Genomic DNA, 797 nt, shown 5'->3' on the forward strand with positions numbered 1-797 from the left:
CCGCCCCCTCTCCACGCATGCGCAGCGGAATGCCGGGCACACACCACCGAACCTGATCCGCCCGTCCGGCTAGAGAGACCCCCCTCCACCATAGAGTTCAGGGGCGGGACTGGCCGCGTGGCCACCCCCCTTCCCTCCCACGGGGGCGGGGCCACCTCCTGCAGCGCCCGGGGCGAGAGACTGCGCATGCGTGAGCCCGTTGCGTGCAGAGCTTGGAAGAAAGCAGCTGTTAGCGGTACTTGTTTGGTTTACTAAAAGATCTTGCATTCCCCCAAGAAATGCAAAAATCCAGACCTCTTGGTTCAGAGATGAGACCTTTCAATAGACCACCTGAGAAATGGCAAAAAAATGATTTTTTAATTTTTTTTGCCATTTCTCAGTTGCTCTAATGAAAGGTCTCTCCTCTGAACCAACAGTCCTACATGTTTGCATTTCTTTTTGTCTCCGACCAGCACGGCTACGAATTACATTCACCCAAAGCACCTTGTCTGCCTGTGCCCTTAGAGCAACAGGCTACAAGCAGCTCCCCCCAAAGTTGGTTGTAGCCCAGGGGAACCCAGGCAGATGCTACAGAGGAAAATACCCCCCAGCCCCTACCAGTCCAATCAGGGTCACCCCCAGTGCAACCGTACCCACCATCAAGCCCCCACAGTCCCTACCAGTCCAATCAGGGTCACCCCCAGTACAACCGAACCTACAACCAACCCCTCCCCAGCCCCTACCAGTCCGATCAGGGTCACCCCCAGTACAACCGAACCTACAACTAACCCCTCCCCAGCCCCTACCAGTCCGATCAG

At 56.3% G+C, this 797-nt stretch overlaps 1 long non-coding RNA gene across 1 annotated transcript in view; it reads left to right on the top strand.

Moving 5' to 3' along the window:
* The first annotated feature begins 178 nt into the window (after positions 1 to 178).
* LOC109306887 overlaps positions 179 to 797 on the top strand; it is a 19,219-nt gene continuing 18,600 nt past the window's right edge. Inside the window, exon 1 of the long non-coding RNA XR_002100134.1 lies at positions 179 to 235. This is a non-coding gene — a long non-coding RNA (uncharacterized LOC109306887). The remainder of the gene's footprint in view (positions 236 to 797) is intronic.

The sequence above is a fragment of the Crocodylus porosus genome, unplaced genomic scaffold (assembly GCF_001723895.1).
Source record: "Crocodylus porosus isolate Cpor-Errol unplaced genomic scaffold, CroPor_comp1, whole genome shotgun sequence".
Lineage (NCBI taxonomy): Eukaryota > Metazoa > Chordata > Crocodylia > Crocodylidae > Crocodylus > Crocodylus porosus.